This window comes from Vicugna pacos, chromosome 13, assembly GCF_048564905.1.
Source record: "Vicugna pacos chromosome 13, VicPac4, whole genome shotgun sequence".
NCBI lineage: Eukaryota > Metazoa > Chordata > Mammalia > Artiodactyla > Camelidae > Vicugna > Vicugna pacos.
In genome coordinates this window covers 64,203,502-64,231,112 of record NC_132999.1, presented here as the reverse complement: position 1 = coordinate 64,231,112, position 27,611 = coordinate 64,203,502, and the positions used below count along the sequence as shown (strand labels likewise).

Below are 27,611 nucleotides of genomic sequence, written 5' to 3'. Positions count from 1 at the left end.
TAATTCTGAAAATTCAACATTAACCCCCAAGAACATATTTTCAGAGAAAACACTAAGACCCCAAGAGTGTCTTCCTCTGGGCTCGGTCGGACAGAGTTCCACTCTGCATGTTGCCAAAACCTGGCCTCCATACCCTGCTTACTGAGTTGAGACTTGAGGACAGAGTTTTGGATAAAGTAGAAAAGGCAGATTTATTTCTTTGCAGGCAAAGGTCACAGTGGGCTAATGCCTTCAAGACTGTGAGCCTGCTGGGGAGAAAAGGCAGGGGGTTTTATAGTAAAAGTTCCAGAGTTCAAGGGGCGGGGCTAGTTTCCATAGAGATCACATACAGGGTTGTCGGTGTCGCGATACCATGTACACATACACACCGTATGCGGAGAGAGCTGAAGGCTACTCTGAAGCTTTATTAAGTTGCCCAGTCTTATATAGCGAAGAAGAATGACAAGAGAAATGGTTAACAGGCAGCGTCTGGCTCGAGGTCAGAAGACCCTTTATGTTTTGGTAAATCGTTTCGTGTTGGCACCAGCGAGCCTTACACCTTATCAGGGTGGCATGTATGAGAAGCAGCTGCTTCACAACATTCTTCTTGGCCTCAGGCGGCTGTGCCTGTCTCAGGTCGCCCCCCTCTGGGGATCTTCCCCGTCCTTGGCTAACCAGCCTTCTCACCTCTGAGTCTGCAGCTTTTTGTAACTTGTTTACCATTCCGGCCCAAGGCTCATTCCTTTGTTCCCACTGTCGGGGGCCTACAAGGGTAACAAATTGTTGCAAAGTTGTTCTTGGTTTTGCAGGTGCAATGTCCCCTTCCCCTTGCTGGGTATGAAGTTCATCTCCAGCTTTGGGACTTTCTTAATATTCCTGTTCCTATAACAAAGTGTGCTTAGGAAGGGGCTCCATGGAAAAGAGATCTAGAGAAAAACTTGTGCAGTTTAAGGTCAGGTTGATAAATGCTTTTAGCCTTTTAAGCAGGCTGAGGCCTGGGACCTCCTGCACTTGAACAACAGGATACAAGGAAACCACAAGGGGTCAGGAGGAGGGCCCTGGCTGCTGGGATGTCTTCCTCCTTGCACCAGTCAGCTCAGGCTGCAGAACCCAGCACCACAGATTAAACAACAGAGATTTACCTCTTGTGGTTCTGAAGGCTGGACACCCAAGGTCAACATATCTGAGAGTGAGTTTCTCCTGAGGCCTCTCCCCTTACCTTGCAGAGACCACCTTTCCCCTGGGTCCTCATGTGGCTGCCCCTCTATGTGGGTCTCTGTCCTCTTCTTACAAGGTCACCTGTCCTATTGGATTAGGGTGCACACATATGACCTCATTTTACCATAATTACCTCTTCAAAAACCCCATCTCCAAATATGGTCACATCCTGGGGTCCTGGGAGTGAGGATGTCAGTGTATGGATAGGAGGGGGCACAACTCAGCACACAGTATGCTGCTGCACCCACATGTCACGTGGCATGGGTTTTCCGGAACCCTCTCCACACAGAATATTTACCAGGTGAATGACATTTCCTCTCATTTATTTCTCAAGAGCTCATTTTTTTGCAAAGCCTCTTCATTTTAGGAGGTTTAAGGAAGAAACATAGAAAAACAAACTGAACTAAATCTCCACGTTTGAATACAGTAAAATCTCATTAATTCAGGCTTACTGGAGGGAAATATTCTAGGAGAGCGAAGGCTTTCCACCGAAGACTCCTTCAGAAGTTTCCTTGTAACTAATTGCTCTATTCTTGTCGAGCCCCGAGAAAACCTGTTTTAATAAACAGATAAGAATCATTTGCAGTTAATAGTAGCATTCGGGTGCAAAGAGCATGCTAATGTTCTTGACTAATTACTCCCCTGTTCCGGGTACCTACCCTGATGCTGGGTTTCTCATCTGCATCCCTCCACCTCATGTCCAATCTGGGTAGACATCTCAAAGCATGGTATTTTGAATTTCCTCTTGCGCACGTGGTCTAATAGCCTTCAAGGGAGACGCTGGAGAGCAATTCAGCTCCAGATAACATGTCACTGGAAATTCTGGATTAGAAACCAGATTGTGTAATCACTAATTCATCATGGCCCTTTCAGGTAAAACAGAGGGAAGAACAATCAGGCAACAGTCACACAGAAACTATTTTCTTCCTTTAAGTTAATGGTCCCCCTTGGTTTTCAACGGAGGCGTAGCCAATTCTCCCAGGTTTTGCTTGCTTTTAAACGAGGTTATCAACTCCCTGTGCAGCAATGAAATGTGCCAGCAAAGCTCCTACTTAGTGCTACTCAAGCACTTAATTTTCATTAAAAAGATGACATTGCCAGTAATCATCAAGGACAATCCACATTCGTGGGTATTTTATATTCATAAGGACAGATTGTGACACAGAGATGCATAAATTACCCAGATCCGTTTCTCTGCATCCTCCTAAGCTTGGCTGCAGGCTGGTTGGTGCTAATTGCTTGCTTCCTAAACCTCTCTGTTTAGGGCGGCTGTGCGAGCTGTTCTCCATGTGTTCACCTCCCACACACACACACCCCTGCCAGGCTGATGTTAATCCCCGGGGCATGATGCCAATGGTTGTTCATTATGGATTCATTTCCTCCACTGAGAACCCTTTTAACATGCGTCCTTTAATTGAAAGACACGACTCAATTCAGCCTTCTGTCCCTCTCCTGCCCCTCACCACGCCCACACTGATGAGATTCAAGGCTGCTGGGAGCCACAGCCGGGCGGCTGCAGCCCCAACAGCAAGCCAGGAACCCCATAAAGACTGCTGCCAGGTCTGACCCGCATGACAACCCGGAGCTGTCACCCCACAGACGATGGTTAAGCCGAGGGTCGGAGGAGGTGAAATGATGTGTTCCCAGCTCTCTCAGCTAGAAAGTGGAGAGTCAGGATCTGAATCCAGGTCCACCTCTACCCAAAGATCTCATCCCTCTGCTGTGCCAGGCGGGGCTTCCCAAATGTGAGCGGTGAATGAGTGTGCCCCAGGCTACGTCCCTGCAGGGTCCAGAAGATGCAGGTGAGCACCTGTCTGCTGGAGTCCTCACTTAGAGAGGCTAACCTGAAAGGAGAGGAGGGGAGGGGTGCTGGACCAGTGATACTGGGACCGTCAGCTTCTGATACAGGTGAAGCACTGAACTCACACCTTAATAACCTCTGCTCCGAATACAGAGCAGTGATGGATAAAATGTAAGAATACAGTCAGAAAGATGTAGCCAGGCTCAAACAAACAATCAAATGATGGATAAATAACTCCACAGACCAGAAAAGGAACTTGAAATGCAGACATTGTGAAGCCAAGCGCTAGGCCTGCGGGCTCTGGGCACCTGTGGTGGTAAGTCTCAGCCCTGCCAAGGGCTGGGACTGAAAGCTCCCTGCAGAACACAGGATGCAGGAACCAGGCCACTGCTCTGCCCCAGTGGCATTAACAAGCAGGGACTCAGAGGATGCCGGAAGCCACCATATAGCCTTGCAACCAGGAACGAAGGGTCTGCGACATCTCCCCAGACACCAGGAGATGGAAGCCCTGGACGCTGTCCCCAGGGCTGGTTCTGAACATGGAACCTCTGCTCCCTGGAGTCAACCAGGCATCCAGTAGGTGGGGAGATGGGACTCAGAAGAGCACGTGCCAAATTAAACAAAAGACCTCTGATTCAGAACAGACCTGCAGACTCAAACCTCATCTCAACAGAGAAATTGAATGCTAAAGAGCCAACACACAAAATCCAAAACCCAACAATAACACGAATGCACGGATGATAAAATAAACCTCATGGAACAGCCCGCAGTCTGACAAAGACACTCAAACTAACCAGCTCAGGAGGTGCAAAGAGAAAAATGAAGGCATAGCTTTCATTCATAAAGAAGAAATGGAGATACAAAAATTCAAACGGCCCCTCAGGGACAGGGGTGAGGGTGGCAGCTCCCTCCCCAGTGGCTGTGGGCTGTATTGGTGGGGGCCAGGGTGGGGGGAACGCCCGCCCTCGGGGACTGTGCATTCTAAAGGAGGACAGTTATGGTGACACTGGGGCAAAATGTCATGGGAATGAGCCCCGCAGATTCCAGGTCAACGTTCCAGCGGAGGGAGAAGCAGGAGGGAGGTGGTGGGGAGGGGGGCCGGGGGCGGGCGTGCCTGGTGAGTTTGAGGAGCTGCCAGGAGGCCATGGCTAGAGGCACGAGGGGAGGTGGTAAGACATGAGGTCGGGGGGATAACGGGTCAGATCCTGGCCGGCCTTGTCAACCCGTTATGACTTTGGGATTTACGTGGTGTGAAATGAGACCCTGGAGGTCCCCACTGGAGGAATGTTAACAACATCATAAAATTTGAGGTGTTGAAACCATACCTTAGAAGCTGGGTGACCCGGGAGGCTCCGGCCACAAAGGGAGCCACCCCCGGAGGTGGTGAGAAGGGCCGATGATGGACACAGTCTGGAAGCTGATGGGCTGAGTGCCTTGTGTGAAGGAGAGGGACACAGGAGGACTTGGGGTGAGGGCCTGAGGACCGACAGGGTTGCTGTCAACGAAATGAGGCCCGACCGTGCCATCCGTGTAGGTTAGGGGCCTCAAGCAGCATGTGCCATTGACCTAATTCCCCTTAAAAGAATTTATTGGAAGGCAATTCTCGTAAACTTACGAAAATATTATGAGAAAAGATTATTAAAATGTTACTTACAATTTTAAAAATAATTGGAAGCAGCCCGCTTACCCAGCAGTAGAAGTCAGAACACAGACAGGAAGACCTGGGCTTCACTAGCCAGCCAGTAGCTGCTCCCAAATCACTCCTGCTGGCCCACCTCCCACTTCAAAGGTAACAAAGCCAGGCACTCACTTCCCCAGCCTCCCTTTAGCTACAGGTGACCTGTTTATAACAGAGAAACCAAGAGTGAATGCATGGTCATGAGCTTGGAGGTTAGAGGTGTGGCTGGGGTTTCCTTCCCCATTATAAGGTCAGATATAAAAGGGGCATTTGCTGGTGATATTCCTTTACCATTTTTTCTGCCATGGACATTAATGCATTGCCTGGAGCTGTGGCAGCCACTTTGGGACCATGTGGCAACAAGCACGGCAGTAGAGGGAGAGGCAAGGGGCTTGGAGAACAGCATTCTAAGAAAGCCGAGAAGAAAGCCAGACAGATCCCGGGCCACTGGCAGAAGCACTGGGCACCAGAATGGACTGCAGCCATTGCCAGCCTCCAGACTTCTCTTTGGAAGATGATGAATCCCTGCTGTGAAGCCATCGTGGGCTGGGTTCTCTGATAGTTGTTATTTTAATTTCCGTGTTACCATGTGTCCTGAGCTGGTTCCCCTGCTGGGTCTCTGATGGCCTGAGTGAGGGAGAGAATTAACTCTTCTGGGACAGTCTGGACTCAGTAGCCGAGACTCTGCCATCGCGAGGGAGCTGGCCTAATCACACTGCCCAGTGCCAGGAGCTGGGACCTCAGACCAACGCTGGATGCTTTGTCTCCATGGCCAACTTTCCCTCAAAGATTGGGCTCAGTGCCAGGGAGCTGGACCCTGGAACGACCAAGGGATGTAGGCACTGTTGTTGCCCACTTCAGAGACGGGAAAACCGAGGTTAAAGGGCTGGCTGTACCACCAAGGACACAGCCACCGAGAGGTAGGGCTGGGGCTGAACCCAGGGGTGTCTGACCCCAGAGCCCAGCCCCAGATGTACTTCCTCCTCCAAAACCTGTTTTCCTAAAAACTCTAGAAGATTCAGGCACGGGGGCACCTGAGCCTCCCAGCAGAAGCCACGGAGCCAGAGCCGGCAGCCCCTTGACAGAGGACACACTGGGCTTTCTCAGGAAGGCAGGTGGGCAGGGGAGCTGCTACCTGGAGACCAACTTCCAGAAATGCAGAGGGTCCTGTTGTGGGGAGGGGGAGCCATCCAGGACGGAGCTAACTAGACTGCAGGCTCCACATTCAGAGCCTGGCACACAGCAGGCACCAAATAAACACACAGCACCTGCCCCCTGAGGAATGAGAAGTGGGTTATTACTATTAAGGTGGCCCCCAAGGGCACCCACAGGGAGCTCCAGTCGTGAAAACAATATGCAATTTATGGCGCACCCACAGAAGGGAATATTCTCCAGCCATTGAAATCTCATTCTCAGAGAACATTGTAAGAAATGGGAAAATATTTATCAACAGTGTTAGATTAAAATAAAAACCAGGATCCAAACCTAAGGGTCCAATATCATTTCAAATTGGTGAGATTTAGAGCTAATATTTGTAGGATATTAGAAGAATGTAGAAACCAGAAGATACAAAAACAACAGCTGCCCCTCGAGATGGGATCAAGGGCCACTTGTGGCTGTTTTCTTATTCCTCTGCATTTCCCAAGTCTCCGTAATGAACTCAGAGGGCTTGACAATTACAAGGAGGTTATCGCCAAGGACCGCCAGGCTGGCCGGCCTGCCCAGATGGCCGGTGCCGTCTCTTTCCTGGACACCCCTCCTCCATCCTCTGGACATGCTGTGAAAGTGACGAGTGACAGCATTTCGGGCCTGCATCCCGAGTCTCAGCACCTTGCTACTGGTAACTGACATCAGCTCCCGAGAAACCCATCCTCCAGTTGGCCTCTCCTTCTCCCCAGGCAGAACCCCCAACACAGTGTCCTGAGGGGAGCAGCTTGCATCAGGACCCGTCCTTTGGACACACAGTCTCCGTGCTCTGGAATTCAGTAGCTGCGCCTTGGGACCTGCCGCTTCAAAGAACAATTTTAATTGAAATGGTAATGATGAAATTTCTTCTCCCCAAAGGTGGCATGTGCATTGTAAACACTGTGTCCCTCTGCCTGGAAGACGGCCCTTGAGATACCGCAGGACACAGATCCCTGCTAATGAGGGCTGGTCCCTGCCTGGGATCCTCTGCACCCAACCCCACGCAGACCCAGAGCTTGTCGGCCAACAAAGCCATGTCTCTGCAGGGAGTGTCACAAGGCCTGCAGGATTCTAACACACGTGAGGAATCCACGCTCCTTGGCAACCTGGCATGTCTGCTGCCTCCTAGACACTCAGCCCCGGGTCCTTATGGTGGGAGGGGATGCCTTTGCACTTGGCCTCGCTGGGAAGTCTGCGGTCTGCACTGCCTCTTGAGAAGAGCTGGGGTTCAGACAGCGTGCAGGGCAAGGAACGGAAGGAAGGACAGACTGAGGTTCCCCGGGAGACATCGCAACAGATGAGGAGACTGCACTTGAAGAAACCTCCCCGCTCTTCTGAGACGTGTGAAGCCCGGCCCCGGCCCGTGCTGTTTCTAAGAAACGTGCCACGTGGTGACAGGCCACGCGGGCCTTCAGCTTCTGCTCAGACTTGTCCCTTGGACAGAGCAGCCCTCAGTGGAGGCCAGTGGGCGCCCCGAGCAGGCACCCCGGTTTGGGGCAGGCCCATCTCCTGCAGGGCTGCGGTCTGCACACAGCAGCCCCTGTAGGAAGAGGGCTCCCAGGGCAGGCTTCTGGTGCTTGTCTACAGGATTTAAAGCTCAGGTCCCTCCAAATCCGGCCAGCCTGAGGGGGAAATGCGACACCATCCCCATTCTGCCTAGAAACGCAGAAACGCCCCCGCCTGGACGGCCTGCGCCTGGTGGGGCCGAGGACACTGGGCGTCCCCAGCAGCTGACAAGCAGGGAGGCGTCCCATCTGGTACAAGTGGCTTGTCCCATGAGTCTGAGGTCATCTTTGGCCCTTCAGCCCCCAACTCCTTGCCCTACACTTGGTCCCTAGGGAGCCACCCTGCCCCATGACTGACCAGTTGTGAGCCTCCAGCCAGGTGATGTTCAGTGCCTCGGCTGTGCCACTACGTTTAAAGCCCCTGGACAGGGCCTGGGCTGTAGGAAGTGTCCCATATGGGTGAGCCATGCTGGTGACAATCCCAGCCAAAGGCCACCTGTCCAGCAGAGGTGTGTGACGCTGTGCACGGGCTGGGGGCTGGGTCCCAGCACTCCCCGGCTCGCTAACAGGCGTGTGCTGCAGTCTCCCGTGCTCTGTGCTCAGCACTGCGGTGACGTAGGGGGGCTCTCACCGCTGGACCCTGGAGCCTGGCCCCGAGGGGCCAGAACTCACTCCACCCTTCCCTGGTTCCCCGCCAAGGCTCTTTTGTTTCCATTTTCTGGGTTCCTACTCAGCCTGGGAGAAGAGGAGAAGCCTGCCCTTGTTCTGACCCAAAGGTTTACTGGGAGGTCCTCCCACAGTGACGGGTCATCGAAGGAGAGATGCTTGTGGACGGGGCTTTTCCGGGGAAGAGATCCCGGCAAGAGTCCCACAGCCGCGGGTTTGGAGTCAGGAGGCCAGCTCCAGCCTTGCCACGGCTGATGGTTAGATCTGACTCCTGGGTCAGTCACTTCTCTGAGCCTCTGTTTACCACCTGTAAAATCAGAGGACCGTGCTGGACGGATGGACGACCGCCCCCGCCAGCCCAACCCCTGCGAGCCAGACCACGGGTGGGGGCAGGGTTGCCTCCCAGGAGCTCAAGGAGAAAGGCTCCGAGAAAGCAAAGCCCCAGGGCTGTGGCCGAGATTCACCTTCTGGGCAGAAACCCTTTTAACTCCTCTGGGAAGATGAGTGGGCATCTGCATCTCAGGCTTCGCTGGCCTGTCCCACCCCTCAGTGGGGCGGTGCTGCGCCGGTGAGACTTGGCACTAAGTCACACAAGGAGAACCGGGGGCCGCCCTGTCGGAGCGCCGTGCCCGCGGCCAGCTCTACATCAGGCTCGGGCCGCCTGACGGGTGACGAATGGCACACAGACCCCACCCCACCGTGGCACACGGGCTGGCTGGGCACAGAGCCCCTTGGAGCTGGACGTGATACCTGGACCCTGCTTCTCCCAGGTGGCCTGTCCCACCTCTGACTGTCCAGCTGTCAGAGTCCCCTGGGGGCGGGGCTGTGGACTCCGGGCCCAGCACAGCCAGCTCACTGAGCCCGGCTGGACTCACACCTGTGCGTCCAGAGGGCAGCCAGGAGCCGGTGAGACTGGAGCTAAGGGTGCAGAGAAGGCAGGGTAAGAGGGTGGAGGTGGGGGACCGAGTCGGCCTGTGAGGCCATTAAAAGGACAGTGACTTTTTCCCGTAAGGAACTGGGAAACCACAGGAAGCTTCCAGGGAACAACCTGATCCAATGCAGGTTTTTAAAGGATGCTCTGAGGCCTTCGGTGGGCGCCCGGGGGAGGTGGTGCAGAATTCTCGTGAGAGGGGCGGGCGGTGGGACCAAGGGGGCAGTGTTACCTTTTGGAGGTGGTGCTGGCCAGATTTGTGGGAAATTCAGCCGTGGGGTATATGAGAAAGAGGGAGGGGGTGGCTCCCAGGTGCAGACCTAAGGAGCAAGTTGTCATCTGCAGCGACCGGGAAGCTGTGAGGACAGCAGGTGTGAAGGAAAACATCAAGAGACTGTCTTTGCAAACACCGTGTTGGAGAAGGTGCAGCGGGAGCCCACGCCTGCCGGGGGATGGGGGTCTCCGGCCCTGACTGCTTTCAATACGCTGCTGCGTGGTAATAATAAAAAGCCGGCGGGTTTCCTCCATGTTGTTATTATTTTTGCATTTCTGCAGACAGTGCATCCCACCCCAGCGGGCCCACTCCTACCTTTGTCTGGCGGAGGCACTGCCTTGAGGCACCCAGTGGACGCCAAGTGGACACACGGGGCAGGTGGTCCAGAGGCCACCTCCAAGATCAAGAGAGTCCTGGGAGGCTGTCATCACACATGGACGCCATCTTGAACCACTGATCCGAATATCACAACCCAGGTAGACAGAAAAGAACCCGAAGCAGCGAGCCCTGGGCCTGCGGCATCAGGAGGCAGCAGCAGCGAAGGGGATGACAGCGCGACTGCAAGGGGCCACTGGACGTTAGCGGCCGAGAGCCTTGGACAGGACCAGCCAGCCCGGGGCTGCCGGGCCCCTCCCCCGCGTGGCCAGCTGTGCAGGCGGAGCTCGCGGGGGGGGGGGGGGGGGGGGGCGCGGACTTAACCAGAACTGGGCGGGTGTTGCCAGGTTAGCGCCCGGACGGGAGGGGCCTTAAGGGCGTTGAGGGCACGTGCAGAGAGGGTTACAACGGAAGACCCCGGGGAAGGGGGAGGAGCAGCCGCGGGGCGGGGGGGGGGGGGGCGGGGGGGGGGGCGGGGGAGCCTCCGGCCGGAAGCATCAGTATGCTGGGCGGGGGAGGCTGGCCGAGCTGCAAACGGCCGGCCGGAGCCCGGGCCACCTGGACAGAGGAGTCTGCAGCCGGCTGGACGGTGAGAACGCTTGGCCCTTACCTGGTGGGATGCGTCCCAGCTACGGGCAAGATGAGTCTAGGGCTTAGCGACGGGGGTAGCTGCTGGCGGTTCTCTGTCGCAGGGGAGCAGGCCGCCCCAGACGCAGAGCCGGCTCCACAGCCGGGCCGCTCTGGCGCGAGGGCGCTCAGGTGCCGGCCTTCCCGCCCGGGCCTGCTCCACGCCTCAGCCTGACCGGAGCAAAGTCAGCGGACGGCTGGGCGGCTGGGCGTCCCGGACGGCGCGCTCACGTGACTGGCAGCTGGGGGCTCGGCTGGGCTGCCACCGACCTGCCTGCACGGGGTCTCTGCCAGTGGCTTGGGCGTCTCACGGCGAGACGGCTGGGTCCCGTGAGGGGGCAGCCCACGACGGAGTGCCCCGGAGACCCAGGGGGAGGCTTCTGGGCTTCTGACAGCCCAGCCGCGGGAGTCCCAGGACATGGCCTCCTTAGAGAGGCCGGCAACGCGGGAGCAGGAGGTACAGGGCGAGGGTCAGGGCGGAAGTCTTAGGAGGAGGGAGGAAGCAGGGTCAGGCTGGGCAAGGAGAAGCAGGTGTCCTGTGGCCAAGGAAAGAGCCCCCTCAGGGGACCCAGGGGGAGGGAGAGGGAGGGAGAGGGAGGGAGGGAGGTCCGGTCAGTGAGTGGCATCGGGCACTGCCACCACAAGGGGCGCTGAGGGCACAGGCATTTTACAGCCCTTTGACCGTGGGCTCTGCAGTGATGCTAGGGGAGGAGTCAGGCGCTGGCGAAGCGAGGGAGACGGCGTCGGAGGTGGCGGCACACAGGGCTGTGTGGGAGGAGGGGTGACCTGGGAGGCCGGGACTTCCTGTGGTCACAGACGTGAGCAGGGGCAAGGAGCAGCCTGAGACTAGATCTTGGCTCCAGGGAAGAAGGCGGTGGAGAGACCGTGAAGGTTGGGAGGGAGCGGAGGAGGGACGGGCTCTTGTCCAAAGGGCCAGGTCCCTTGGCCCCACTGACTGCCCCACTGACGGTGGCATGGAGCCAGGGGAGAGGAGGCGGCCCGCAGGGGCTTGTTCAAGAACACTGTCTTGTCCCACCGTGTCACCAGGCTCGCAGGCCTCAGCTTCTCAGGGAGACTTTAAACCTCTCTTGGGCATGAGCCGCTCACTCCTCCTGCCGCCCTCACCATGGCCCGCCCGGTGCCCTGCACACAGCGATGCTACAGACACACCAGGCGGCAGGTGGGTGGGGTCCTGGGATGCTCTGAGCATGTCCTGCTGGGACTCAGGCCCCTTTGCAAAGTACAGAGCATTCCTGGGAGGGGGAGCCTGGGCCAGTGTTGAAAGGAGAAATCTGCTACAAGAAAGACCCCCAGGTCTTACTCTTGCTGGTTCCGCTCAGACACAAACACTCTGCCGTCTCTTGGTGTCTGGAAAATGCCTTGGAAACCGCCAAGCTCCCCACAGGACGCTCTGCTCTTCTGACACTGGTCCCACCTCCTCTGCCATCTCAGCGCTCACACCCCACTTCCCCCACACCCGGCTTGTAATGCGGGAGGGAGACTGGACCCGTCCTGGACGAGGAGGATGCTCCCGTCCCTGCGGCTCCGCCCTCCCTCCCTCTTCCTCGGCTGAGCTAACGGCTGGCGGGCGTTAAGGAGAATCATGTCCGTGTTTTCTCGCTCGTCACTCACTGTGAAACAGTCCCAGGTCATCGTGATGCCTAATTCATGTGCACAGTCTCGGATGCAGTGGGGCTGTCCTCTTCCTTCATAAGTGAGGGACCCTCATCCCTGGGGGTCCAGGCCTGCCAGAGGACAGGGGGCCAAAGCGGTGACAGTGATGATGACAGAAGGTCACATCCTGGGGTCCCACCTCTAGGACCTCGTCTAAATCTAGTCTACTCCCAGAGGCCCCACCTCCAAACACCGTCACAGTGGGGGACAGGGCTCCATCCGATGGGTTTGGGGGGGATACTCATAACACCCACACACTAAACACTCACCAAGTATGAACTCACAGCAGCCGAGAGCCAGGCTGCTCTCACCGCCCCCTTCCTGCAGGAGGAGAAACTGAGGCATAGGGGAAGGTTCCCGTCCCGAGTGCATCAGTGGGCCCTTTCGAACCCTCAGGTCTCAGCTGTCCCCAGCATTTCTGCCAGGCCGTCTTATCAGTGACCCTTGAGGAGATACCACAGTGGCCGGACAGCAGGGCAGGGGCCCACGGCACCTCTAGAAAGGACGAGGAAATGAGATTTTTCCCTAAAAACAAACAGCCAGGGAGCCTGGGCTGGGAGGAGACTTGGTTTGACTCAAGCAATCCTTTTAAATCCAACCTTTCCATGTAGGGGTTAACGGGGTGTCAACAGGCCATACCTGGGCCCTGATTACTGTGTTCCATAGAAGCTGGCAAACCGTAAAAGGCACTGTGTGCACTGAATTGCAGCTCCATAAGGAGATCACAAGCTATTACCTACCTCTGCTGGCTTCCAAGATGAAATGCCGCTAACACGTTAATTTTGTTTCCTTGGGATTACCTGGAGGTAGGGGGGAACTCCGCTGCCGCAGCCTGATCCAGCTTCCTCATTGGATTCAGAACAAACCACTGACTCCTTCAGATGCTGAATTCAGCTGGGTAGGGAGCTGGAACCAGCCTGCCCAGGAATGATGGGACACACAGCCCACAGGTTTCTCCTGAGGCCCATCCTGCATCAGGAGAAGGGTCTCCTGTGCAGAAGGATGAGGTCCACAAAGAGACGTCCAGAGCAGGTCCTCCCACTGCCCAGCCCCCGATCAATAACAGCTGACATTCACTGAGAATTTATTACATGAGCATCACTGTTTCCTCTAATCCTCCAGCAACAGAGGACCGCGGGACCATAATTATCACCATCCTCACTTTACTCAAGGTGAAACCAAGACCCAAAATTAAACAAACATCATTACGATCTGAATTCAAATTCTGGAGTCTAGTCCTCTAAATGCAAGTCTGACCACTCTGCTGAGAATCCTGGCGTGGCTGAAGGGCACAGCTGGCCAGTGGGACACTTCTTATTTATAGTGTTTCAAAATGCTTTGCAGGGGGAGTGTTTGCCCTTTCAATGTATTTAGTCCATAAATATTTGTAGAGCACCTATTATGTGCCATGCATTGCTCTAGGTTCTGGGGGACAGAACAGCAAACAGGGCAGACAGTTACATCATGGGGCTTACATGCAAAATCATACCACCTACCGTGAACCTCCCAGTGGGTCCCTTTGCTCTAACTCTTCTACAAGTTATAAGTTCAGTTCAACATGTCATGAATAGTCATGAAGCTCCGACCATATGCCAGGCACTGAAGTAGACATGGGACAGTTAACAGTGGTGCAGGGCCCTGCCTCCAGGAGCTCCCCAGCTGGGGCATTGATTCACCAAGGACCACATGCCGACACAGAACCCAGAAGGAAGGGGTTAGTCTTCAAGAAGTGATGGGTATTTTCATAATGATGACTTGTGTCTGCATGTTCTGGGCGAGGGGAATGGTGAAGTGAATTGACGGGAGCCATCAGCAAGTTGGTGGTGAAGCTGTATATAAAAATAAGTCGCAGCTCAGAGCGGGCATCAAGGGAACATAACTCCACATGACGAGAGCCACACAGGACAGACACACATCTAACATCAAACTCCATGGTGAAAAGCTGAAGGCATTCCCTCTAAAATCAGAAACAAGTCACGGATGCCCACTCTCACCACTTTCATTCAACATGGTTTTAGAAGTCCTAGCCATGGCAATCAGAGAAGAAAAAGAAATAAAAGGAATCCAAATTGGAAACGAAGAAGTAAAACTGACATTGTTTGCAGATGACATGGCACTATACACAGAAAATCCTAAAGACACCACCAGAAAACTACTAGAACTCATCAGTGAGCTTGGTCAAGTTGCAGGGTACAAAACTAATGCACAGAAATCTGTTGCGTTTCTACATACTAACAGCAAAATATCAGAAAGAGACATTAAGGAAACAATTCCATTTACTGTTGCACAAAAAGAATAAAATACCTGCTAATAAACCTACCTGAGGAGGCGAAAGACCTGTACTCCAAAAACTATGAGACACTGATGAAAGAAATTGAAGATGACACAAACAGATGGAAAGACAGACCGTGTACTTTGATTAGAAGACTCAGTATTGTTAAAATGGCCATACTGCCCAAGGCAGTCTGCACATTCACTGCAACCTCTATCACATCACCAATGACATTTTTCACAGAACTGGAATAAAATTTTTTTTAACTTAAGGAAACACAGAAGACCCCAAATAGCCAAAACAATCTTAAGAAAGAAGAATGGAGCTGGAGGAATCATGCTTCCTGACTTCAGACTATACTCTAAAATACGGTAATCAAAACAGTATGGTACTGGCATAAAACAGACACATAGATCAATGAAACAGGATAGAAAGTCCAGAAATAAACCCATGTACTTGCGGCCAATTAATCCATACAAAGGAGGCAAGAACATACAATAGGGAAAAGACAGTCTCTTCAATAAGCGGTGCTGGGAAAACTGGACAGCTCCATGTAAAGGACTGGAATTAGAATATTCTCTAACACCATATACAAAAATAAACTCAAAATGGATTAAAGACCTAAATGTAAGACTGGATACTGTAAAACTCCTAGAGGAAAACATAGGCAGGAACTCTTTGACACAAATTGCAGCAATGTTTTTTTGGATCTGTCTCCTAGACTAACAGAAAGAAAAGCGAAAACAAATGGGACCCAATTAAACTTAAAAGCTTTGCTCAGCAAGAGAAACCATAAACAAAATGAAAAGACAACCTACAGAATGGGAGAAAATATTTGCAAATGGTGCGATCAACAAGGGTCTCATTTCCAAAACACACAAAGAGCTCATGTAATCAATATCAAAAGCAGTATCAAACAAACAAATAAAAACATACAAGGACATCAAAATAAGCAACCCAGCCAAAAACTGGGCTGAAGATCTATACAGACATTTCTCCAAAGAAGACATCCAGATGGCCAACAGGTACATGAAAAGATGCTCAATATCACTAATTATTAGTGAAACACAAATCAAAACTACATTGAGGTATCACCTCACACCAGTCAGAAAGACCATCATCAAAAAGTCTACAAATGACAAATGCTGGAGAGGGTGTGGAGAAAAGGGAACCCTCCTAGGCTGTTGGTGGGAATGCAGTTTGGTGCAGCCACTATGGAAAACAGTATGGAGGTTCCTTCAAAAACTAAGAATAGACTTACCATGGGATCCAGCAATCCCACTCCTGGGCACATATCTGGAGGAAACTCTAATTCAAAAAGATACATGCATCCCAGTGTTCATAGCAGCACTGTTTACAATAACCAAGATATGGAAGCGACCTAAATGTCCATGACAGATGACTGGTTAAAGAAGCTGTGGTGTATTTATACAATGGAATACTACTCAGCCATAAAAAAGAATGAAATAATACCATTTGCAGCAACGTAGATGGACCTGGAAAGACTCATACTAAGTGAAGTAAATCAGACAGAGAAAGACAAATATTACATCACTTATATGTGGAATCCAAAAAATGATGCAAATGAATTTATTTGCAAAACAGAAATAGATTCACAGACATCAAAAACAAACATATGGTTACCAAAGGGGAAAAGTGGAGGAGTGGGATAAATCAGGAATTTGGGCTTAACAGATACACACTAGTATATATAAAATAGATAACCAGCAAGGTCCTATTGTACAGCAGAGGGAACCATATTCAATACCTTATAATAACCTATAACAAAAAGGAGTCTGAAAAAGAATACACAAGTATATACACATATATACATATATATGTATGTATAACCTAATCACTTTGCCGTACACCTGAAACACTGTAGCTCAAGTATACTTCAGTTTTTTATAAATAAATGAATAAATAAATAAATAAAACCTGGCAGCTGCCACATGTCACAGCCGTGCTGTGCACTGGGCACTGTGTTAACACTTCGCACCTCTGAGCCCCGCAGAGACCCTTAGGTTTGCACTGCTGACTCCTTTCACAGGTGCCTGAAGCGAGCTTGTCCTAGGCAGCAGGTCCCAGAGCTCCGGCCATGAGCCCACAGCAGTGACATCCCTGATCCACGTCCCCCACCCTCACACCCTCCCCCGCCCTCAACCCTCCCCCAGTGCAGGGCAGGCCAGGGACCACCTGGCTGGATGACAGGGTAGCTCTGGACGGCACAGGAAGCTGGATGTGGGGCTCCTTACTCCAAAGGAAAAAAGGTAACCTTCTGGGGGCCTCTGGTGACATTCAGTAGCAGAAACAAAATTCCCAGCAATTGTCTCCTAAAACCACCACAGAAACGTAAGTGCCCGGGATGCGTTAGATCCTGACCGTCTGTGATTCGGGCCGTGTGAGCTCAGACCCCGCAGCTCCAGGGGACGGCATGAACACAGCGACTTCACTGCACCCCGTGCTGGTGGTCCCTGTCACCCCTACCCTGTGCTGGGGACACTCACCCCTCTGGGCAGCAGGACTGTATCTGCACAAATCTCCCTTCTTCACTCTCCCAGCCGCACCGTCTGGGCCACAGTCCAGCCACGGTCAAGTTCCAGTGAACTGCCCGCCCCAGGATGGATGGGGAGACTGCATGGACCAGGGCGGGTGGCCAAGGTGTGGGGACGCTCAGGCCCGTGCAGAGGGGAAGCTGGCCTTGCCCGTGGTGTTTGCTGATTGCTGTTTAACTGCTCCAGGTTTCCCTCACTCAGTGAGCGAGAGGGAACCAGGGCCTGGGCATAGAGGCCTCCCCGCCCCCCAGCTTGCCAGCAGGTCCCCGGGCCACTCCACTGAGCCCTGCCTGCCTCCCTCTCTCCCCACCCCGCTCCACCTGAAAGGGACTGAGGGGTGAAGAGGCTGAGAGGGACCGGGGGCATTTCCATTGTCTCCCCAGGTCTGTCTGCATCTGCAACCACACGAGGCCAGATCAGGGAGAAACACACAGGGACCAAGGGCCGCAGCTGTCACGTGTCCTTACTTCAGTCTGCAGGTGCTCAGTCAAGACTACATACTCCCCCCTCACTCCACTCCTCCACGAGGCTCTCGCACACGGGGAAACTGAGGCTCAGAGAGGGGTACTGACGCAGCTGATAGCTCTGAGCGCCCCAACGGACGCCTGGTCTCTGTGGCTCTGCAGCTCGGATCCTTAAACCCTCTCCTGCCCTGCCCCTTTCCCACAATTAAATATTTGGAGGCTTTACCCTGTGGTTAGACCCGCCCGCCCACTCACCCTTTGACCTCAGCACGCCCTGTAAGGTGGGCATCATCACTGAGGGCATTTGACAAGGAGGCCGAGTATCAGGCAGACCAAATGCCACCCTGAAGTCACACCGCCCGGAAGGGACAGCCAGGACGGGAGCCAGTCACAGGGCTGTGAATTCTGCTGGATCTGCTGAGCCAGCCCGCCTTGCTCGCGGCCCTGTCCGGCGCGGCCCAGCGTGAACACGGAGCCTAGCACCCAGGGAGTGTTTCACTAACCCGCGGAGAACGTGGGATGGGCGGGGCCGAGGTCAAGTCTCAGGTGCCCTCTTCAGTGTGGGGTGATTTAACCTCTCTGGACCTCTGTGTCATTACCTGTAACATGGGACAATACTTCCCACTCATTGAGAAGATGCACAGAGAATGTAACTAGAAAGTGGAGAATAATGCGCCCTGCCTGGCAGGACACAAATGCTCAAAAAAATACAGCTCTTCCTTTCTACGCGAAAAAGCAGAAATGCCAGGTTCTGTTCAGAACACAGGGACCCAAAACGTCCAATCAGCCGGCTGTAAAATTCAGTTCTCTTGGCATAAGACACAGAAAGGGCTGTTTGCAGGCTGTGGTTCAGTCACTACCCTGCAAAGTGATGCCCAAGGGCTGAGCCACGCCTAAAAGGAATCAGGATCCAGGCAGGACCTCCGCTGCCCACACAGGACTGGGAGCCAGGGGGAGAACCAGATCCCGGGGGAGGCAAGCGGGTCACCGCAGGCTGGCAAGTGCCAGCCTCAGGGCTTTCGGAGCCTGGACCGAATCCACAGCTGGCAGGGCCCATTCCCCGCTGCCCCAGGCCATAGCTCTGTGGCTGTTCAACATGCAAGCACAGCTCCAGCCTCGAACCCTGACCAACGCTGAGCCTGGAGTAGGGTCGAGATGTCCAGATCCTGGAAGCCTTAACAAAGCCATCAGACCAACACTCTGGGCTGAGGGAGAGCCCAGGGCCAGAGGGAGGCAGGAAACCTAACCTGACATCAGGGTCCTGTGGGTGCCAGCCTGTCCTGCAGTCCCTCCTCCAAAAGCGTGGATATGGAATCTTCTAGAATGGGCGTGCAGGTCAGATGAGATAAAGTGCCACCCACTTTGGTTACTGAGCAACAATAACCCGGCAGGACCTCAGGCCCAACCTGAGGGGAGTGGTTCAATTACAACGCAATCATAAAATGAAAACACTCCTGCGTTAAATATAAAGTTGCAGGAGGATAATGCCCCTAACGGGTATATTTTTGGCTTTGCATTTTACATTATGAGACACACCCTACATGCAAAAGTCTACAGCATCTGTGTGCGCAGTTTGCGATGAGCATCACTTAAGAAGGTCATGGCTCCCAGTCCAGGCGACGACCTTGTGATGCTCTGGTTATAATCCTCCCCAGCCCCCAGAGACACTCTCCAGCCGAAATTTTGTTAGTCCTCCCCTTTTCCTCTTGTGGCTTTTCCACCTAGGTGTGTATTTCTACACAATATGTTGTTTGATGTTCTAGGCTTTGAACTTAGCATGAGTGGGCGGCATCTGCACGTTCCGACGCTGTTTCCCAGAGCTTCCCGTGCTTCCGTGTGCAGCGCAGCGCCACCACTTCCACCCTCAGTGTGCTGCACCACAGTGCACTTGGCCGTGCCGCGCTGGATGGGACGTTTGCGTGGGCGCCTTTGTTTTTTTCCATTACAGGTAAGACTGCCATTAGCGTTCATGTGCTCCAGAGTTTCCCTGGGGTTAGGTGTATGGATGTGGAATTGCTGGTTTGTAGGATAAATGCATCTTCAAATGTAGCGGAGGGCAAATTTTTTCCCACGGTGCTCACACCATCTGCCCCACAACCAGCAGTGAGCAAAGACCACGGTTTTTTCATGACCTCTCACCTTCCAGCACTGTTGTATGTATTGGTCAGGGTCCCAGCAACAAGCAGATTGTTCCATGAAGAGGAGTTAATGAAAGAGTACTTCACACAAAGGGGGCAGAGCTAAGAGAAGGAACGAAGGTGGAGGTGGCTGGCGTCTCCCAGGGACTGGGAGAGCGAGAAGCAGGTACCAGCCCTGGGAGTGAGGGGACAGGGGATGGGGGTGCGGTCAGAGCCCAACACCCGTGGGGGCAAGGAGGAAGGCTGCCCCGCCCCGTAGGAGCTGTCAGCGTGCAGAGGGGCACCTACAGCAGGGAGGAAGCAGAGAAGAAGTCCGCTAGGCTCTCTCTCCCACCCCCAAGCCTGTGCTCCCAGAAGCCAGCAGCGATGCAGCCCACTAGGGCCTGCAGGGGGCACCAGGTAGCACAGGAAGGCAGCCAGTCCTGCCGACTTCTGCATTTGTACCTATCCGCTGCGGGCGAGGTGGTTTCTCACTGTGATTTTCATTGGCTTCCATGGCTACTAATAAGGGTGAGCATCTTTTCATATATCTTCTTGGATATTTCTCAGTATTTTTCTCCAAAATACCCATTCATGACATTTGCCTGCTTTTCCTATTGATTTGTGGGACTTTTCTGTCTTTAGGTTCCTAATCCTTGATCAGTGAAGGGCAGTAAATATCTTCTCCAGCTGGCAGTGTGGCTTCTGCCCTCTTGATGGTATCTTTGGAGAAACAGAGGATTTAGATTTTAACATTGCCGACAGCGCTGACCTTTGCCTTGATGACTTATTTTATGGTGTGTGCGTGTTTGTTTTAGGGGGTTCAGGGCCCCTCCTCACTCATACATTCATTCTCCTATATGCTCTTCTAAAAGACTTCACGTTTTGGTTTTCACTTTCAAGTGCTCGATCTAACAGGTAGTCATTACTTCTGCGAATGCCATGAAGGGGTGAGCGTATGATATTCTTCTCCCACAAGAATGATCAATTGTTGCAGCATCATCGACTGACTGACTGATACATTAGCCCTCCCTTGCTTCTCTGATCAGCAAGTCTGTCTCTGCAGTGCACCATTTTGCTGCTTCCGCAATGGATTGGTTTTGTCCTCTGCAACATATCCTTTCGTCTGTTGCTGTGATAAAACCACGGTATCCTGATTTCTACGGTTTTTAAATAAGTCTTCGTATCAGAATGGGAAAGTCCCCACATTGTATGTTTCTTCTTCAAGGGCTTTTGGCCATTTTGTGACCTTTACTCTTTCATATAAATTTTGAATTCACAAGTCAAGTTCTACATAGCACCTACTGGGATTTTGATTGAAATCACACTGCATCTAGAGGTCAATTCAGAGAGAATGGACATGTTTATAATAGTGTCTTAAATTACCCACAGCTATGCAGTATATCCTAATCTCTTTAAGTACTTTAAAGAAGTCTTCAACAGAGTTTTAAAATTTTAGTACAAACATCTTGCATACCTCTCATCAGATTTATTCTGTTTCCTTTTATTGACATTGCTACTTGTAAACTGTATTTGTTTAGTTTAAATGTTTAATTCATCGATGCTGGTATGCAGAAATGTAATTAACTTTTATATTTATCTTATTCCCAGGAATCTAAACTGTCCATTTGTACAATTTGTCTCTACATTCTTATGGATTTTTCTAAGACAAGCATATCATTCTGGACATACTGACAGTTTTATTTATTCCTCCTGATCTGTATGTTTTTATTTCTTTTTCTTGCCTTACTGCACTGTTCAGTTTTCCTAATACAGCACTGAGTAGCATTGGGGATAGTAAGCATTTGTGGCTTGAAGAAATGCTTTAAGTGTTTTGCTGCTGGGTATGATGTCTGCTAAGGGTTTTTAGAATCTGCATTGCTGTTTTGAAGTTTGAGTAAAATGAGCTTCTATCATAAAAGAGCACTGCATTTGAGTAAATGCTATCTCCATGGGTATTAAGTGGAACATAACTTTTTCTCCTTTAAGCAGTTAATGTGGAAGAAATAAATTAATATATTTTCTAGTTTTGCTTTATGGACTAAAACCAAGTTAGTCACAATAGATTATCTGTTTTTTACCTTGCTGCTATATTTGGTTAGCATATTTTTAGGATTTTTACATCCATGCTCATGTTTGAGACTGGCCTGTAATCTTCCTTTCTCAAACTGTCCTTTTTTTTGATATCAAGATTATATATTTCTCATGTGTTGATTTTGTAAAACTATTTTCTGAAAAAAAAATGTATAAGAATAAAAATATCTATTTTTTAATGTAAAACTGTCTGGGTCTGATGTGTTTTTTTACAGGAAGATAAAGAACTAAATTCAATTTCTTTAATGGTTACAAGAATATTTAGGTTTTTCGTTTCTCTTCAGTTTGGAGAACTTGCCCTTTCTAAGGATTTTGTCTAAGTTTTCAAATTTACTGGCTTAAAATAGTTCATGATATTCTCCTATGATCTCTCTTGCCTCTGTGGCATCTAACCTTTCCAGGATATATTAGGGGGAAAGTGGTCAAAAACAGCCTGTAAAATACACCAAATTACAAGTCAAAAATGTAGGGGTATTTATTGCAGAGTAATTCTGATTTATTAATGATTTTTGTTTCCTTCTTTATACCTTTTTATACTTTCCAATTTTCCATAATGAACATGTACTGCCTTTAAAACCAGATACTAACTCCTACATATAAAACAGATAAACAAGTGTCTTCCGCACAGCACAGGGAACTATAGTCAGTGTCTTGTAGTCATCTAGAATGAAAAAGAATATGAAAACAAATATACGTATATTTATATTCATGTGTGACTGAACTATTACGCGGTACACCAGAAACTGACACAACATTGTAAACTGACTATACTTCAACAAAAAAGATAAAACACATACATATGATCCATTTCAAATAAAAGATAAACCTATTTAAGAAACATAGAGCTGGATTATTATTAAACAGCATTTGCTCAGCCTTGCCCTCTGTCTGTCCTTAACACCCCACCACAGTCCATACTCCATCCTCTGGACCTTCCCTTCCTTCTCCAGTTGACACTCTCCCATTAGCTGTCCTGTTGCCCTGGCCTCCCTGAACCACTGACAGAAACTCTACCTTGAGCAAAAGAGCAACTCCCTCCTCCCTCCCCATGGTCTCCCTTGGCCAGACCTGCCTGTGGGGATAGTTCCTTCCCTGATCTTGCTTCACATCTCAGGAGAGCTCCAGATATAGCCTGCTTATTCTCGGATAATCAAAAGTCTTCCAGTCCCTTTTGGTCACAAAAACCTGTCACTTCAGTAATGAAAATGTCCAATATGATTTAGCAGTCAAAATTCCAAGCATCGTTGAAGGTTCCAGGCCCCCATCTCCAGCCAGGACCAGCTCCATGGCCCAGCTTCTTCTGTCACACTCCTCTCCCCGAGTCTTAGCTGTGCCTTCAGACTTCACACCCCTCTGATTGGAGCAGGGAGGCAGGTGGGCAGGAAGTCTCCCATGCATCTAGCATCAATGTCAGCAGGCACTGGTCTCTTCCAGCCATGGACCACCCCCAGGTGACCCAGCAGTGCCCACTACTGGGACTCTCTGCTGGTCCTTCTGATGCCCCTAAGAAAACAAGTTTGATAAGATTCACCTAATTCACATGGTTCAGAAGATGCATTTCCCTCTATCTGGCCATTTCTGTTTGCTCCCACATCCCCGAGAACCTGGCTGTCTACCCCATCTTGGACTTCCCTTGCATCTCCAGGGAGACATCCAGGATTTTAAACATCTCTGCAGCATCTACATCTGATTTAGGAAGAACACTGAGTTATCCTTTCTGCCATCATTGGTGGTAATTCCCCTGCTCCCAAAGTCAGGGGGCACAAGTCAAGCTCTCTAAGTGGTCAACTTGAAGCCTTCTCACTATATTCAAAACCACACCCTCAGGGGGTGTGACTCACCACTGACGCTTCTTGGGTGTCTTTAGACATTTCAAACTCAATTTGTCCAAAACTGAACTCCTATCTTTCCTGCCAAACACTGGCTCCAACTCGTTGATGGTGACTCCTTCTCAGGTTAAGTTTGGAAGGTCCTCCTCCACTCTTCTGGGTCCGTCACTATCTCATCTTTAAAGGTAGGAAATCCAACCTTTAAACCATGTCCAGAACCTCACCACATCTCCCCATCCAGGGGCTTCTACCTGGTCCAGACCACCAGCCTCTCATCTGATCTCCCTGCGTCTGCTTTTCCTCTATTCATACGCCATGCTAGACCATCCCTTGACACGAGGCCCCCAAGGCACTCTCCAAAGCAAACCTGACAACAGCTCCCCAGTGCAACTAGGGAAAAAGCCAAATCCTAAAATAGCTTCCAAGCTCTCCATGTGTGACCCCCATTGCCTGCTAACCTCACCCTCCCCTCCTCCATCCCCGCCAGTCACACTGGGTCCCCTGCTCTTCCAACTTTTCCAGACCTACCCCCTCCTGGGGGGATTTACACGTGATGTTCCCTCAGCCTGGAACAGACGCCTTCAGATGGCTGCTGGCCTGCTTCACTCACTTCCTCCAAGTCTCCCTTCAAATGTCACCTTCTCAGTAACGTTTGCTCCAACTACTGCATTTGACATTGCTTCCTTGTTCCTCTTCCTGACGCACAGCCCCCACAAGCATGCCCACACACACCACGGACACACGCACACACACCACGGACATGTACGCACACATGGCACGCGTGCACCAGCCCTCCCCTCCTCCGTCACCCACAGCACTGACCGCATCCGAACTCACCAGACGACCCACCCCTCATTACGCTCACTAGCCATTAACGGCCTCTCCCCCTGTGGGCTGTGGGCTCCAGGAGGCAGGACCTTGGTCTGCTTTGTTCACACATGAATCCCCCGCACCCATGACGCCTGGCCCACGGCAGACACTCAATTCCTGTTGGAATCAATGATCTTGCCCCAGGGAAACCCCTGGACCTCCCAGTCAGCTGGGGCCTGAAAGCAGGTCCTCGGAGCCGCACCACAACCAGAACCCGACAGGGAAGGCTGTGTGGCGTTGCAACGCCGGGCGCAGACATTGCTTCAGCGGGAAGCAAAGCCCTGCGGCCTTGGGGACAGACGTGACGGGGGAACCCCTTCGGCTGGTCGACCCCAGAGCCCTGTCCCCTCCAAGGTGGTTGCCCCTTCTCCCGGCTCTTCCGCACGCGGCGGTGCACCCCACACAGTCCCGTGCAGAGACTACCCTCCAGCTTCAAAACGCCTGGTCAGGAGGGCTCGGCCCCCAGGAGAGGAGGAGGGTCCCTCGCGCCCGCTCTGCCCCAAGCACAGAGTCTCCCGCCACTTACCACCAGCCCCAGGGCCCTCCGTCAGGGGCCTCCTGCCCGGACTGAAAGAAGACGCACCGTTTCCCTCCCAGACCCGACGGTCTCAGGAAACGTGTTGATGGAAAGTTGTCTCACCCACTGGCCTCTTCGGGGTCAGCCTTGATGAGTGGCTCTAAGGTTCTCCACTTCCCGGGATAAATCTAGTGACGGGTTTGCAGCAGGGCTGGGTGCACCTTCCGGGGAACCACCCGCTCAGCCGCGCCGCGTCCTCCTCGCTCCCAGGCCCCGCGCAGGGCAGGGCCCTCAGCTCCGCCGCCCGTGCGTCACCGCTCCTCGGGCCCCGCGCTGGGCCACGAGCCCCGCGGAGCCCCCGGGCCTTGCAGGTCGCTGGTGCTTCGGGAACTCACCAGTCTGTCCAGAAGACGACCGGAACCCCCATCCGGCCTTTGCTGGAACAATCAGGAGAGCCGTTCCCTCCTCAGGCCCCCCGCAGCATTTCCCAGTTCTGAGAGGATCAGAATTCTGGGAGGGAGAGTCTGATTGGCTGAGCAGGGTCACGTGCCCACCCCTTGGCCGGATGAGGGCGGGGCTTCCTGACTGACAGATCCACCCAGAAGTAGCGTGGGCGCGTTCTAGCGCTCAGGGTTCAGTTTACTGGGAGTTTTGGGAACGCGTGTTGGGGGAATGGTGGGCAACAGATGTCCGTTTCCCTCCGCAGGTGAAGCTCTTTCTTTGGCGACCAGAGCTTTGTGGGCGGTCAGTGTAGGTGACCAGTTCTTTTTGTGCACACCAAGCTTGCCAGCCAGGCTTTGGGGAAACAGGACAGATGGGAGGGGTGCGGTGGGGCGCATCCTTAGCCAGCCCACAGGATTTCTGGGAGAACGCCCACAGGACCCGGGAGAGGTGGGACCACAGGCCTGATTCCCTCTGCAGGCGGCGCGGGCTTGGCACATGTTTGCACCTCATTTGCTTTGATTTTCTCCCATTCCTCTCCCCTCGCCCCACGGCCCGAAGCAAAGATGGGACAGGAAATACCGTCACACACACGGAGACACCCACTTACAGCCCCGCGCCTGGCACGCAGAAAACGCTCCATAAATGGCTCCTTCTTCCCTTGCGGCTTCTGTTCCCCGAAGAGCAAATCACGTGCATTAAGGAACAAAGCAAAACAATGGCCTGGGTGGCATTATAACCCATTTTCCAGTGGGAAAAGTGGAGGTCTCGAATCCTGATCTGATAGAAGCTCAGTTCCCATTTCTCTAGACCTCTCCCCTAGTTTTTGTAGCCAGCCTGGTGGACGGGTGGGTTGCGAGCTGCGTGGAGTTGCCACCTGGGGCTGTTTGCTGCCTGAAGCCGGTCCCCTCTCCTTCCCTCCCCTCCCCTCCCCTCCCCCTGTCTTTCTCCCTCTCCTTTCCTCCCTCTCGTTTTCTCCCTCTCTTGTCATCTCTCTCCAGCTCTCCGCCTCCCCACACCCCCAGCTCAGCAGCAGCCCACATTTGCTCTGGGGTTCGGTGAAGAGACGATCTTCAGAGGAAGCGAAATAAGGTCTCCCAAGTAGAACCTGGCCCACTCAGTTGACACGTTTCCACGCACACGCAGCATAACAAAGAAAGCCCGTCCTGGGCCTGGGAGGGGGAGGCTCGACCTCAGCTCAGATTTGCTCTCCGGAGGAAAGAAACCCGACGGGGCGCCCGGCGGGGGCCGGACGGCTCCGGGCAGAGCAGCGGCCTCACGACAGCAGCGCCTTTTCCCGCTTCCGGTTCTCGGGCTGCTGAGCCCTCTAGGTCTTACCTCAGCGGAGGGTGAGGTGGGGGCTCCTTGAAATACATTCACTTCTTTTAAGAGGTGGGTAAGGTCTGGGGCGTGAGGTCACACCTCCGGGTTCAGATCCCAGCCTTTTAGCCCTGGGACCTTGGGCTGTTTTTTAAAACTTTCTAAGCCTCAACTTCCTCATCTGGAACGTGGGAATGATGGTACCTCTCTCGGAGGATTTCGTGCAACAGCGAGTATAAAGTAGCCGCTACCCCCACCCCGCCCCGCCTGCGGCCCCCGTGGTGCTGGTGGAAGCGCACAGGGGGACCTGGTGACAATCCCCGCAGCAGCGCCTTCCGGTCTCTGTTGGCGTCACCACCTCCCCAGTCTCCGGGGTGTGGAGGTTTATGACTTGGATGTGAAGAGGGATGTTGAAGACATAGCACTTGGCCTCCCAGCCATTACAGCCCCGGGTCCACAGCTCTCCCTGGGTCCACGGGCCCCAGCTGGTTCCACGGGCCCCAGCTGGTTCCACGGGGTCTCCTGGGTCCATGGGTTCTTCCCAATTCCATGGGCTTTCCCCAGTCCCACGGGTTCTCCTGGGTCTACAGGCTGTCCTGGTTGCCGTGAGTTCTCTCTGGGTTCACAGGCTCTCCCTGGTTCCTGGTTCCATGGGTCGGTGAACCAAATGTGGACCCTACCCCTTGCAGAGGATGTCCAGTGTTCACCCCAGAACTGGGCAAATGACCAGTAAGTGGTCCCAGCACCGGGCCCACAGGAAGCTAACAGGTCTCACCTGGGTTGTCCCCCCATCTGACCCCCTCAAACCAGCGGACCAAGGCAACGTGTCAGCTCCGAGTCCGCCCCTGCCCAGGAGACCAGATTCCGGGCATTTCCCTCGCTTTGTGCACAACAACGCTGTGAACAGTGCAGGCCCCCTGGGCAAGGCCAGGAGGAAGGCTGTCGCCCTGCACCTGTGGCCCCATGGCAGGCCCTTCGTAAGCACCCCACCACCACCACCAGCAAGGACGCTGAGTGTGAACTGACTCAGGTGCGGGGATGCTCAGCCACAGAAGCCAAGTCATGAGTCTGTTTTCCAGACCTAGACTTCTCTGTACTTGCTTGTGTGTTTGTATCAGTTTACAAGTCACATGGACCTTAGTGCACGGCCGTGTGATGTTCATTTCAGAAACCCTGTGGTCAGTCAACCACGGCAAAGGCCTCTGCCCGGTCAACAGAC

General features: G+C 52.7%; 2 long non-coding RNA genes across 7 annotated transcripts; one reads left to right on the top strand and one right to left on the bottom strand.

Moving 5' to 3' along the window:
- Nucleotides 1–372: 372 nt before the first annotated feature.
- On the bottom strand, nt 373–9,894 carry LOC116282855 (uncharacterized). Of its 4 annotated transcripts, XR_012079542.1 has the most exons (5): nt 9,553–9,894; nt 1,857–2,019; nt 1,650–1,750; nt 1,199–1,283; nt 373–743 (listed from the first exon to the last, which is right to left on the bottom strand). It is a non-coding gene; the product is annotated as an uncharacterized lncRNA (long non-coding RNA). The 4 variants fall into 4 exon arrangements; XR_012079543.1 differs by having other exon boundaries at nt 1,199–1,750; nt 1,857–2,063; XR_012079541.1 differs by having other exon boundaries at nt 1,199–1,750.
- A 212-nt stretch (nt 9,895–10,106) lies between these two features.
- On the top strand, nt 10,107–21,586 carry LOC140700819 (uncharacterized). Of its 3 annotated transcripts, XR_012079538.1 has the most exons (6): nt 10,107–10,201; nt 11,287–11,419; nt 17,124–17,219; nt 18,968–19,152; nt 19,373–19,508; nt 20,225–21,586. It is a non-coding gene; the product is annotated as an uncharacterized lncRNA (long non-coding RNA). The 3 variants fall into 3 exon arrangements; XR_012079539.1 differs by lacking the exon at nt 11,287–11,419; XR_012079540.1 differs by lacking the exon at nt 17,124–17,219.
- Nucleotides 21,587–27,611: the final 6,025 nt, after the last annotated feature.